Source organism: Mauremys reevesii, linkage group 12 (genome assembly GCF_016161935.1).
Source record: "Mauremys reevesii isolate NIE-2019 linkage group 12, ASM1616193v1, whole genome shotgun sequence".
Lineage (NCBI taxonomy): Eukaryota > Metazoa > Chordata > Testudines > Geoemydidae > Mauremys > Mauremys reevesii.
In genome coordinates, this window is record NC_052634.1 from 23,385,025 (window position 1) to 23,398,141 (window position 13,117).

Sequence of the window (13,117 nt, forward strand, 5' to 3'; positions counted from 1 at the left end):
CCCATCCCTTTTGGGGAATGACTCAGGGCAACAATTTCCCACCCAAACAAAGACGAATTGCTGCTGATGAAATGGGGGGTTGGGCGAAGCCCCCCAAATATGAGGAGAATTTAAATTGACATTTGAAAATTATAGAAAAAAAAATCAGGAAAAATAAGAGACTAGAGAGTCAACAATTTTAGGAAAAACGAGGGAATCTCCTTGGGTTTGACGGTCCTGTGTGGTGAGGGGAGAGAAAAGGGGGAGAACCAGAGAGACTTGTTACCAGTACTGGGGAGGGAAGTGGCACAGACAGGAGAAGGATGCAGGTATCTCCCCCCCGATTCACACACACTCTCCCCCTGGACTTTCCCAGCTGCCCAGAGACCGTTCAACCCCCGCCTACCCCACTGCCCTTCCCCCGCCTGCAGCTCCGGCTTCTCCCCTCCCGCCCCCGCCAGCCACACAACGGGGAACCCCCGGGCCCCAGGCTCTGGCCCCACCTGGATCCCAGCGGGGCCGGGGGCAGATCCTGCTGCAGCTGAGAACAGCGGCTCCGCTCCGGCTCCGGCGGCTCCAGCGCTGCTGGCAGCACGTGGCCATCAGAGAGCAGCTGCTGAACCTGGGCTCTCGCGTCACAATGTGCCAGAGCCCCGCCCCCAGGAGCTGCCCCGCCCCCGGGCTGTGCCAGAGCCCCGCCCCCAGGAGCTGCCCCGCCCCCGGGCTGTGCCAGAGCCCGGGCCCCGGGAGCTGCCCCGCCCCCGCGCTGTGCCAGAGCCCCGCCCCCAGGAGCTGCCCCGCCCCCGGGCTGTGCCAGAGCCCCGCCCCTGGGAGCTGCCCCCGCCTGGGCTGTGCCAGAGCCCCGCCCCCGGGAGCTGCCCCCGCCTGCGCTGTGCCAGAGCCCCGCCCCCGGGAGCTGCCCCGGGCCTGGGCTGTGCCAGAGCCCCGCCCCCCGGAGCTGCCCCGCCCCCGGACTGTGCCAGAGCCCCGCCCCCAGGAGCTGCCCCACCCCCGGGCTGTGCCAGAGCCCCGCCCCAGGAGCTGCCCCGCCCCGGGCTGTGCCAGAGCCCCGCCCCCGGGAGCTGCCCCCGCCTGGGCTGTGCCAGAGCCCCGCCCCCGGGAGCTGCCCCCGCCTGGGCTGTGCCAGAGCCCCGCCCCCAGGAGCTGCCCCGCCCCGGGGCGGTGCCAGAGCCCCGCCCCAGGAGCTGCCCTGCCCCGGGCTGTGCCAGAGCCCCGCCCCCAGGAGCTGCCCCGCCCCCGTCTGTGCACTGCGGGTGTGCTGACCTCTGCGATTTCCCCAAATGTGGGAAACTTGACTGCATAATTTGTGGTAGTGGGGGACTGTGTTTGTGCTCTCCCCTGGTGATTGGTTTGAACAACAAAAAACTGACAGTGGGCTGTTTAGGCCTAGTGCACTGCAAAGCAGATTCTCAGGAAAGCAGCTGTTATTCTGGGCCTTTGGGAGTGCTCTTTTCCACAGGCCCTGTACTTCTAGGTATCTTTGTCACACGTTCCTCCTTGTAAGCAAAGCTCAGCTCTGAAACTTTACTTGGGTTTTATAAGGCTCTCTCTGTGTTCTTGGCTTTCCCTGGTTTTTTGCAGCTGATCTGCTCTCTAGTCTGCTTTTGGGGGGCTTGGACTGGTGCCTTCCTTGGCTCTAAGGGGAGCTGCCTGCCTGCCTGCTCTGCTTCTTTCCCTGCTTGTAGCTTCTTGCCCGGCCCTTCTTCTCAGGCTCTTCCTTCTTTGACGGGAGGACGGTCTGTCCAAAACGCCTGTCCCACCTGGTTTCCTCGTCCAACAGGCAGCCTCGCCCCCCGCCCTGGGACCGCTTTGGCTTTCGCTGTCTGTTCCTGACTCTTGGTGGCCCCCCTGTCTGTGCTACGGAGACTAGGCTGTCACAACCCCATGCTGGAGGAGGGCTTTCCGTCGCTTGAGGCCCACCCACCGCCTCCCCGAATGCCCTTTAGCTACGCTGCGGGTTAGGGCGGCGTGGCCGTGTCGCCCAGGAGCGGGTTTTCCCTTTTGCACACCTCTGACGGACGGAGCTGTTTTGACTTAACTGTTCAGCACGCACCGACCCTCGGGCCTGGGCTGCACGGGGAACGTAAATCGGCACGGCTACATCAGTCCGCGCCTTGGTCGGAAGAATTCTTCCGTCGACCTAGCTCCCACCTTTCGGGGAGGTGGATGGCCGGCACCAACGAGGAAAACCCTCTCCAGGACCCTTCTCCGGGAACAGTGCCCTTCCGTTTGGGGAGATTATGCTGCTTTAATAAAGAGAAATTGTTTAACTGCCTTTCTCTGAGGCAAGGTTGACTTTGTATTGCTTCCCTCGTGGCTCCTTATAGCAGTTGTGTTCTGAAATCTTTAGGGTTTGACTTCATTTATGATGAAATCTTGCTGTAACTTTATTCTAATTTTCAATGAGTAACTAGACCTGAGCTGTTTGGTTTGTTAGTGGAGGATTGTTTAAAAACCTGGGATTCCACTTTTGGCTGCCTTTCCATTACATTTCCTCTGAAAGCCCACCGAAAGCCTCCACTTCCCACATAACTCTCTCAAACCTGCAGTCATCAGACATACGGAAGATGCTCACAGTTTCACTCCATATGAGTCCAGTCCCTCGCTGTTTCCTGTCTAACCACTGCACACATATGGTATCCCCTCCCTACCCGGAGCTGCTTCCTGGCTTTTCCGCTCAGGACAGAAAAACGAGAATGGAGAGGTAAGCTGTGCAGGGAACTCTTCCTCAGCTCGCACTCCACCCCACAAGGGCCTTTCGAGGTCTTCTACGGACTTCAGGTTTCATTTGATTTCCAAGGTTTATGGGCTCATTAATTAGCCATCTCTCCTAATGCAGGGATCCCACGGGTCAGACCAAAGATCGATGGCCCAAAAGAGCTAAGAAACAGAAATAAAGGTGAGCGCTAGGCGTTACATTCAGATGAGCATCCAGAATCTGACTGTGCCCTGGCATGTTCAATGCTGCCGAAAAGAAGGAGCTCGTCAGGTCCCTCTGCTAGCACCCAAATCTGGTGGCTAGTCGGTCTGCTGGGAAATAAGGAAAAGGGAAAGAATTAAAGGAGTCAGGCAATAACAAGGAAATGAAGAGATTTGTCGAACGGGTTCTGTCTGATTTACCGTCTTCCCAGCTACCCGTCCAAGTTAAAGACCTAGCCCAGTATCCTGTCTGCTGACAGCGGCCAATGCCAGGTGCCCCATGCTATACTTTTTTCATACTATAGAAAAGCTTCAGCCAGTGACACCAGCTCAGGGAGCACTCTTCTGTTTTTCTCACAACAGGCAACAGCCTTGCCAAAGCAAAGCCTTAAAAAATTGGGTACAAACTCATCAACATTCCTCTCCATAGAAATCTTTAGTAAAAAGCAAAAGATTTATACGAACTGAAGAGAAAGCAGAGTATGTAGAACACGCGGCAGAGGTGCTGCCGGGGCAACGGCCTACGCTCCCAAAAGTCAGGGTGACTACTCTCCCAGCCCGTGTCAAGGCCTTTTGGGGCTGATGTCATTTGCATGGTTACACCCACCCCGGATTGCATGATGGGAGTGCTTGTCCAAACGGTTATTTCAGCTGCTGCGGGATCCCCAGTCTCTTTGTTATTGGGGCAAGAGTAATCCAGTGTATTTTCCTGTTGATTTTGGATCAAGGACAGAGTAACTGTACGTGGCATTTGAGGCCTGAGAGCGTCACCCTCGCCTGAAAAGTGCTCACCATTAAGGGGTAGGGGTTCCTAACGGCCGCTCGTGGAGGGAGGTAGAAATGGATGTTTGTTGGTCTCTTGCAGGTGCTGCTGATGTCCTTTCTGCTGTCCCTGGTGTGGAAAGACAGAGGCAGAGGCGGTTTTGAATCTCTTCAAATTGTTGTTAGTGCTGCAGTTGCTCACCCTAAGCTAATGCTGTTAGATCTCTTTCACGGTGTATTTTGGCCCTGAGAGGTAAAAGGTGTGTTGTTAGGGAGTGAGGTAGCAAACGTTAGTTGCAGAGGTGGTGCATGTGCCAGAGAAGTCGTGGGCCCCCCCACCCCCGCCTCTGTCCAAGAGTCCAGGATTTGCATAAACCCACCCACTGACCTGTGACTAACAATCTCGCTCTGCTAACTCTTCCAGCAAAACAGGCCAAAGAAAGTGTATGCGAGCGCTGTACCACAGCCCCGGTGCTCTTTTTGGTTCCTTCCCACAGAACTTTCCTTCCATAGCAGTCCAGTTCCTTGCTGTTGCTTGGCTAACCACTGCATGCATGTGCTATACCGTACCCTGAGCTGATTCCGGGCTTTTGTGCTCAATACAGCCTTGCCCCTCCATGTCTCTGTGGCGCAATGGGTCAGCGCGTTCGGCTGTTAACCGAAAGGATGGTGGTTCGAGCCCACCCAGGGACGATGCTAAGCCCATGCTACTTCCTTGCTTCCCCGAGGCCTGTGGGGGGGAGCCTCAAAGGTCCCATTTTGCTGCCTCTTGGCCTCAGTGCTTTCAGCTGGTGGTCCAAAGAGCTGGCTGGATGCCATTCAGAAACCCATCTGCCAGCAGCCGTGCCGGAGGCTCAGGCTTAATCCTCAAAGCCGAGCACAAAAACTTTCAGCCGGGAACATTTCACTCCCTTCCCGCCTCCGCCCAAGCGGCAAGGGAGAAGCGGAGGAGACAGGCCGGCTCAAAGACACCTCCCTCCCACTTCCCTGTATGCTGTGCAAAGCTCTTGGCCTGCCTCATGCCTCGTCAGGAAAGCACGGCCATGCGGCCCAAGCCTGAGTCACGTCCGCGGCCTGGCCCGCCCCGCCCCGGCTGACAGCGCGCAGAGCCACGCGAGTCAATGGCAGGTCGAGTCGGGAGCCTCGGCTCTTTCCCCTGACAGCCACACACACAGCGCTGCCTAGCGCCCCCAGAGCCTCCCTCGTGTTCTCCCGCAGCAGCCGCCTGCCGGTGTGGGTGGGAAAAGGGGACCAGGAAGCACTGCAGCCTCATTCCGGGACAGGAGGCCCTGGCCACGCCCAGGCCTGCCTCTTGCCTTCAGCCCAGGCAGCCAGAGGTGCCAGGGAGCTCCCTGGCAGGCCGCCGCTTCGCCTCAGCCACCTCTTGCCTCATGGCCTAGGCTCTTGGGGCTCTGCTGGTCACCCGCTCGCTTGAAGGCCCAGAGGGAAAAGAAACAAGCGCACGCGTAGCAGAGGATGGTTTTGATCCATCGACCTCTGGGTTATGGGCCCAGCACGCTCCCACTGCGCCACTCTGCTGCTTCTTCACACTCTCCCCCTGCCACCTAGCTGCCACTATCCGGATTAGTGCCTTACACGCCCTCGCTCTGGCAGGCAGATGCGCAGGCTACTAGGCAGCTGCCCTGGTTACAGGATTTTACAGCTAGCTTCTACAGGGTAAAAAGGATCTATTTGGGGTTTGGACCCCATTGGGAGCTGGGTAGCTGAGTGCCAGAGACGGGAGCACTTCTTAAACTGTTTTCAGTTACGCTTGTGGGGGACGAGGTTCAGCCTTGGATCCATGTCTGCAGCAGGCAAGCACCTCTGGCTCAATCGCCCCCCGCCGTATTAGCAGAGTAAAACGCGGAGCGAACGCACACGCCTTGCAAAGGAAGAGGAGCCGGGATCTCGAACAAAAATCAACATTTTATTAAGATGAAGTTCAAAGAAAAAAAAAGTGTACGGTACAGAGTTTCGGCGTAGAAGTTTCTGGTGCTCAGGGAACAACGTACAGCTTACCCAAGGGGTGCAAAGTTCGGTTTAAAATGGGGTGGCGTAAAAAATACATAATCTGCAATAGCCCTGACTGGCGGTAAAAGGTTAACGTACAGCCACTGAGTTAGGAGGGTATGTTGTCCATACGAGGGCTACATTCAGGTGTGGAGTATAACGAGCGGTTACGACAATGAGGATGGATTGACCCGCGTTAGGTGAGTTTTAACGTTCGGTGTTTGGGAATCTTTGCCACAATCTAGTTGAAGCAGGGTCAGTATGAAGTCAACCCTGCCATCTGTTGGTGATCTGTCGTCAAGGCCTTTTGGGGCTGATGTCATTTGCATGGTAACACCCGCCCCGGATTGCATGATGGGAGTGCTTGTCCAAACGGTCATTTCAGCTGCTGCAGGATCCCCAGTCTCTTTGTTATTGGGGCAAGAGTAATCCAGTGTATTTTCCTGTTGATTTTGGATCAAGGACAGAGTAACTGTACGTGGCATTTGAGGCCTGAGAGCGTCACCCTCGCCTGAAAAGTGCTCACCATTAAGGGGTATGGGTTCCTAAGGGCAGCACGTGGAGGGAGGTAGAAATGGATGTTTGTTGGTCTCTTGCAGGTGCTGCTGATGTCCTTTCTGCTGTCCCTGGTGTGGAAAGACAGAGGCAGAGGCGGTTTTGAATCTCTTCAAATTGTTGTGAGTGCTGCAGTTGCTCACCCTAAGCTAATGCTGTTAGATCTCTTTCTCGGTGTATTTTGGCCCTGAGAGGTAAAAGGTGTGTTGTTAGGGAGTGAGGTAGCAAACGTTAGTTGCAGAGGTGGTGCATGTGCCAGAGAAGTCGTGTGCCCCCGCCCCCCGTCTCTGTCCAAGAGTCCAGGATTTGCATAAACCCACCCACTGACCTGTGACTAACAATCTCGCTCTGCTAACTCTTCCAGCAAAACTTTTCTGCCAGGTTCTCATTCCAAACTGTATTGCTATGAACTTAAGCTTTTAAATAGCATTACAGTCCACTTCCTTCAGTATATCTCAATTTTTCACTTATCTGTCTAAGATTTTAAGTGCATGCTTTAACACACTATTTGTAGTGGAATAATAATTAATTCTATTTTTCAACTAAAGAGAGAAGAAAATGATAAAATGTGTATTTAGAGAGTTTTGCAGAATCTCAGGATGTTAAATACATATATTTTCAATTTCTCTTAAAGTGCTAGTCTTTGGAACCCATGTCCCTTGTCTATCGATTTTTATGTAGGTTCGGGTGAGTCCCGAAATCATGAACTGCTAAGTACCGTTCTACTGGTTTTGATTCATATGACCAGGATTACTACACTTTATTACTCCTGCCCTATTAAGAAAGTGTTTGGGGATCCCACAGCAGCCAAAATCACCATTTGGACAAGCACCCCCATCATGCAATGCGGGGTGGGTGTGACCATGCACATGAGCAACCAAAAGCCTTTACAACACATCACCAACAGATGGCAGGGTAGAGTTCATTCTGACCCTGCTTACATCCTCCCCACAGCCAAGAGTTGGTGGTCCTGATAAATCACACTCCCTATTATACCAGCTCATTGGTATTGCATGCTGAAGTTATGGCTAGCAAAAGTAGCCACCCATCTCTGCCCTGTAGCATCCAGCTTAGCCCTTCTTAACACATAAGTCAGTGGATTGTTCTCTGTGCATACCTGAAACTGAGCACCAGACAAGTAGTCTCGAAATTTCTCAATGATGGCCCATTTCAAGGCCAAGAACTGCAGCCGGTGGATGGGATAGCGAGTTTTGCTATCAGACAGTCCTCAGCTGGCAAAGGCTACAGATTTACATTTACCTTCCACTTCCTGGTAGGAGAGTGCTCCCAGACCCTCCAAACTGGCATCAGCATGCAGGATACTGTTTGTTTGGTCAGCAAGGACTAGGACTGGCACATGAATCAGGCAAATAATGATTTCCCGTAAAGCCCTGTCACATCTCTCATCCCGCCATGTCCCCAATGGAGAGGAGAGGAGCCCCTCCCCTGTCCCAGGCCAGGCGTACCAGATCTGTGGGGGCAGATGTCCATGGCCCAGCCCAGGTGAGCTGGAGCTGCTGGGGAGAGAAGTTCCTTCCTCAGCCCAAGCCCACCAGAGTTGATGTTGCAGTGAGGGAGAGGTATTTCTCACCTGGTTTTTAGATGCTCTGATGAGAGCGAGCAGAAGAAAGATTTTTCTTCTCCTTACATTTCAAATTCTCCACCCCCACCCCTAACCATTTTCTACTCTAGCCTGATCTCTCTCTTATGTGTCCAGGGCCATCCTTACCCATAGCCAGCTGCCTAGGGCACCACTAGGTGTGGGGGCACTGCTCTGCTGGGAGCCTGGACAGACGGGAAGCAGTGGAGCATGTAAGAGCAGGGCTGCTGGGTCCTAGAGAGAGCCAAATGCAGCACAGTCTGAGGGAGGGGATTGGCTGCTGGGGTCTCTGGGAAGGGGAGGGGTTGGGGAGGGAGCTCACCTGTGAGTGTGACTCTTTCCCCCGGCTGAGGTGAGGTGAGGCAGGCCCTGCGGCTCTGGAACCAGTATCCTCTGTTGTCCCCCATAACATCCATTCTTCTCCCACCCTGCCCCATGGAGCACCCCCTCCTTTCTCCCTCCTCCCCAGGAGCATCCCTCTCTCTCTCCTCCCTCCCCTCCATCAGGGATGGGTTGGGTGAGGTGCTGGGGGGTAGGTGGGGGGAGGAGGCTGGCTGGCTGCCTGCTGAGGAATGACAGTGAAAGTAACTCACTTCCTGGGCAGTGAGCCAGGATTGGAATGTCACACGGGCCTGGGCTGGGATTAGCCAGATGTGTGAAAACTCAGGACAGGGGGTTGGGATAGGGTGAGCAGATATCCCTATTTTATAGGGCCAGTCCCAATTTTGGGGTCTTTTTCTTATATAGGCTCCTTTTACCCCCCACCCCCACCCCCTGTCCTGATTTTTCACACTTGCTGTCTGGTCACTCTGGGTGGGGGTAAATGGTGCCTATATAAGACAAAGCCCCAAATATCGGGACTGGCCCTATAAAATCAGGACATCTGGATCTGGTCAACCTACCTGGGGAGCATGTCTCCCCCGGGCTGGCAGCTGCCACCGATCCATCTCATCCGGGTGGGAGCTGCACAGGGCAGGATGAGCTGCTGTGGCTCCATGGGTGACCTGTCCCTGAGATCAGATGCTGTGCTAACTTCACCATGGTCCGTAAGGCTGGTGGTGGTGCCCATTGGCGTGTGATTGGACCTGAGGGTTTGCTGCTGCTGTTGCTATTCTGCACCCCAAGAGGTGGATTTTGGGGTCTACTACTGCAGCTGTTGGACCAGCAGGCTGGGGGTGAGCCAAGCATGAAAGCAGTGCTGTGTTGCCATTTAGATTGTCATTTAACAACTTTGTTTGCCAAAAATTCTTGCTAACAATCCTGAATCCAATTTCAATATTTTTTTTAAAAAAAATCAATATCTTAGCCAAAAACAGAAAATTAAGTTGTTGACAATTATTAGTGACAGGTTTGGTTTGAGGCAGGGAGTGGGCCAGTTTTCATCAGCGAAACAAAAAATGTCGACTGACTTTCCTATAGCCTGTTACTCCAGATAAGAGCCTTCCAACAACTGTAATATGCTCATCTCCTTACTGGTGTATAGAGCAGGAGTCGGCAACCTATGGCACACGCGCCAAAGGTGGCAGGTGAGCTGATTTTTGATGGTACGCAGCGGCAGGCTGAGCGGCTCAGCCCATCACTGTTCTGGGGTTGCGGCTGCTGCCCTATTGCCAGCTGGGATACCGGTCGTTGGCCCCTCTCAGCACCTGCTGCTGACCTGGGGACACCCAGGGAACCCCAGGCTGGCAGCGGGCTGAGCAGGCCGCTGAACCACCCAACCTGCTGTCAGCCTGGGGTTCCATTCACTCAGCCGGCAGCGGGCTGAGTGGGCTGGTGGCGGGCTGAGTGGGCCGGTGAGGGGTTGAGTGGCTCAGTCTGCTGCCAGTCTGGGGTGCCGGCAGCACTCAGCCTGCTGCTACTCTGGGGTTCCGGCTGCCAGCCCCTTGCCAGTCAGGAGACCAGCCGCCGGCCCCACTCTGCCTCCTGCCAGCCTGGGTGAGCAGAATCCCAGGCTGGTAGCGGGCTGAGGGGGGTTGGCGGCCGGGATCCTGGCTGGCAGGAGTTGGTGGTCAGAACCCCAGACCAGCAGCGGGCTGAACAGGGCCTGGGATCCTTGTCTAGGGTTCCAGCCACCAGCCCCGCTCAGCCTGCACCCGGTCTGGGGTTCCATTTACTCAGCTGGCAGTGGCCTGAGCAGGACCAGTGGCCAGGACCTCAGATAATAACAATAGTTTATTTATATAATATACACATAGAGAGAGACCTTCTACAAATATTAAAATGTATTACTGGCACGAGAAACCTTAAATTACAGTGAACTTGGCACACCACTTCTGAAAGTTTGCCAACCCCTGGTATAGACTGACCATATGTTGTACTAAGATTCTCCTGCTTTCTTTTTTTATCCTGTGAGTCAGTATAGCCTTTGCCAGCCCAGAAGTTGGGCAGCCAATGTTTTACGTTTTCACAATGTTTTCTCCAACTTTCATAAAGTAAAAACATAGTTAATATGAGTTAAAAAGGCCAGGGACACTTCCTTGTGAAGAATCTGTACAGCAGATCATGCTAGAGCTGTGAAAATGTCAGTTTTTGATGGAACTTTAGAGGCAGTGATTTATCATGTATTTTATCATGTGAATGTGCTGCTAGTGCTAATGTCTTTCCAAACAAAAATAATGCACACTAGGACTTCTGTAACATTTCTGTGCTACCTTAATCTAGATGAGATGATTCTGTGCTGACTTCATTTTGGTCACTTTGTGCTTTACCTAGCAGTAAAACTAGGGTTATATTTTCCCACTGTTTGGAGACCCAGCTTATTAAACTGATTTTGCAGCCAAAAAAGCCAGAAAGATTGCTTTTAATTAAAAACAAATCTTTGTTTCAATACCTCTTCATATAAAATTTCCAATAACATTTTGACAAATTAAAAAAATTATATTATTTGCATCATTCTGTCAAATCAGAATTTTTTCTATAGTGCTACTTCTTTAGTGCTAGTGCATCAGCATTACAGTTTGCTTCATTAAGTTAAACTGGTTTTAATAACGTGAATGTGGCAAGTTTTCCAATAGTGTAAGCTTATATTTGTGTTGCTAAGAGCAGATCAGGCAGAGGGGCACCAGTTTAATAATCTCGCCTAGGGCACCAGAAATCCTAAGGACGGCCCAGTGTGTGGGTGCCACTCTCCCCCCCCCCCCGAGAATATCTCTGGTGGTTGGGTGGGTGCCCCTGTTTGCCCTTACAGCATCCGTGGTGCACAGGGGCCTCCCTCCGTCCCAACTCAGGGTCCCCAGGGTGTGAGTGCTCCCATCCCCCGATACAGGCTGGGGGGGGTATAACTGGCTCTCCCTGTCCTGCCCAGGCGGTGCTACAGCAGCTGTTCACAGGGGCGGCAACCCCACTGTCACCCTGCAGCTTTACCCTGCTCCAGGGGTGACCTACTTCACCCCTCCTTTGGGATCCTGGGGACCCCGAACTTCACAGACACCGGCTCAGCATGGCAGGGTGCAGCCCTGAATTCCGTCCGATCGCCTCAGCCTCTCACTGCACAGCAAGGATCCCACGCGAGAGCCTTTGTGCCCCGCGTGTCCAGCCAGGTCCCTCTCAGCTCCAGCTTTCAACTCTGCTTGTGAGCTCCCCTCTCTGGCCACACGGGGGCAGCACTAATGGTCTCATCTAATTTTGACGCTTCAGACTGCAGATTATAACCCAGCGGCAGATTATAGCCCAGGAAGCCAAATCCTTCCCCAAACTGACAGTTGAAGCAGAAGATCCCCTTGGAAAGATCAGGATTTTTGCCTTTAAAAACAAGGAAAATGTGCATTGTTCTTTTCTGTCTACAGCGAGAGATTGTAGAAGCTCAATTGATTTAATTGACTGGAGGTTAAGAGGGGATTTAATCACTGTTTTTAAATACACAGTTTTAAAAATTCCCAGAGGGGGGAATATCTGATTTTAAAGGGTTCTTTAATTCACCAGACAAAGGTTGAACACGACCCCATTGGTTTGCAGTCAATATCACAAAATGCCATCTGGAAATGACCATTTTTTAACCGTGAGGCTAATTATCTAGTGGAACAAGCTCCACACAGGATTTGGTTAAATCCCCATCAGTGCCCTGTGTAAATCAAGACCGCAGCTCTAGCTGCAAGACATCTGGTGTGTGGGTGTCCCTGTTCCCCCTTCAGAACCTCTGGTACATGGTGCTTCCCTCCTCCCAGTTCAAGATCCCCATCATGTGGGTGCTCCCATCCAGGATCTCTGGTGGGTGTCTCTGTCCCCCACCCCATGAACTAGCTCCAGTGTGTGGTTTCCCCTGCCTGCCCCCATCCGGGATCTGTGGGTGTCTCTGTTCCCCTTTTCAAGATCCGTGTTGCTTGGGTGCGTCCCTCCCCGCAAGTCAGAATCCCCAGTGTGTGGGTGCTCCCATCCCCCCCTGCAGGCTCTGCGGGGGGGGGGGTATGTCTAAAAAGAGACTGTGTCTCACTGTCTTGCCCAGGCTACGCTGCAGGGGCTATTCACAGCCACGATCACACTACTGATCAGCACGGGAGTTTTGACCTGCTCTGTTTCCGACCTGGGCTGGTTCACCCCTCCTTAGGCAATCTGGGGACCCCAAGCTTCCCCGGGATCACCATATTGATGCTGAATTTAGTGTGGACACCCGATCGGCACAGCCCCCTGTAGCCCAGAACTCCTGAGCTCAAGCGATCCACTGGCCTCAGCCTCCCCAGGCGCTGGGATCACAGGCACCAGCCACGGGGCCAGGCTGGTTACAGGGTTTCCCACTTCCAACTTCAGGCTCAGCCTGGGAGCTCTGCACTCTGAGCGGGTGGAAGTGGAGCCTGGAACTGAGCTGATGCGCTGAGGGTTATTTGCACTGAGCACTTCACATGGAGGTGAAAACACGGGGCACAGATCTTTGAGCACAACCCTTGTCCTGAGGAATGAGGGGGCTGCACAAAGAGAGACGGGCTCTCCCTGGCGGGGCTGCAGCGGCTCTTCACAATTGGTACCAGAGTTTTGCCGGCCTCCTTTCCTGGGTTGGCTCCCCTCTCCCTAGGAGGAACTGGAGACCCCAAACTTCCCAGAAACCAGCATAGCGAGGCCAACCTGAGCACAGGCACCTGCTCAGCACCCCGGGGTGCAGCCCTGGACTCCGGCAATCAGCTACGCTCAGCTGCCCACCCAACAAGCGTCACACGCAGGAGCCTTCGTGCCCCGCGTGTTCAGGTCCCTCCCATCGCCAGCTTTAAACTCCAGTTCTAAGCTTTGGCCACACGGGGGCAGCCCGGAGCTCAGCCAACGCCTCCCGTTGCTGGTTGCGTT

The 13,117-nt window shown here is 53.8% G+C and overlaps 3 non-coding genes and 1 pseudogene across 3 annotated transcripts; 2 read left to right on the forward strand and 2 right to left on the reverse strand.

Annotated features, from left to right (window-relative positions):
• The first annotated feature begins 1,189 nt into the window (after positions 1–1,189).
• LOC120376303 lies at positions 1,190–1,341 on the forward strand (annotated as a pseudogene).
• Positions 1,342–3,287: 1,946 nt separating this feature from the next.
• LOC120376073 lies at positions 3,288–3,403 on the reverse strand. The gene has a single exon (XR_005586995.1). It is a non-coding gene; the product is annotated as a U5 spliceosomal RNA (small nuclear RNA).
• Positions 3,404–4,300: 897 nt separating this feature from the next.
• On the forward strand, positions 4,301–4,374 carry TRNAN-GUU. The gene has a single exon. It is a non-coding gene; the product is annotated as a tRNA-Asn (tRNA).
• A 774-nt stretch (positions 4,375–5,148) lies between these two features.
• On the reverse strand, positions 5,149–5,220 carry TRNAM-CAU. The gene has a single exon. It is a non-coding gene; the product is annotated as a tRNA-Met (tRNA).
• Positions 5,221–13,117: the final 7,897 nt, after the last annotated feature.